Source organism: Triticum dicoccoides, chromosome 5B, assembly GCF_002162155.2.
Source record: "Triticum dicoccoides isolate Atlit2015 ecotype Zavitan chromosome 5B, WEW_v2.0, whole genome shotgun sequence".
Taxonomy (NCBI): Eukaryota; Viridiplantae; Streptophyta; class Magnoliopsida; order Poales; family Poaceae; genus Triticum; species Triticum dicoccoides.
This window is the reverse complement of record NC_041389.1, coordinates 233,310,937-233,311,560: the sequence shown is the minus strand read 5'-3', so window position 1 is coordinate 233,311,560 and position 624 is coordinate 233,310,937.

Here is a 624-nt window from a genome sequence, read left to right as displayed (position 1 = left end):
GTCATATACCAATTCCATGAACATGTGTCTGGAATGTAAAAGTTGGTAGAGACTTGGTGAACAAATCAGTTGCATGATTTGACTTGCAAGATATGCAATATGAAGATATTGCTTATTAGTAACCTGTTTGCATCCGGGCAACACAAGCAACATTATCTTTGAGATAATGGTTTGTGGATGTAGCCATGATGTCTGTTTTGAAGACTCTTCATGAGAGGGCTACCACACCTAGTAGGAACACTATGCTAGTCTACGATCTGACATAGTGGGGATCTGATGGATGTATCCAATGATATCGGTGTTCACATTTTTATGAAACTGAAAAACCAGGACAAGATGTTTGATGCCTTGGAGATATCAAAAGATATTCTTGAGTACCAACCAACTGTGTTAGGTGGATCCAATGGCATTATGAAACGTTGAGTCCCAATATCTCATTTCCATCATCTCTTGGTCTAAATAGATCTTTCTCTACGTCTAGATAATGAACTACCATGAGATTTATGCATAGATAAGATTTGTCCATGATGAATTTCTCCAATATATTACGGATATAGACAACATAGTATACCATAATGTATGAATGAAGGTGCTCAATTTGCAGTAAAGAGCGGTATTTTGGTT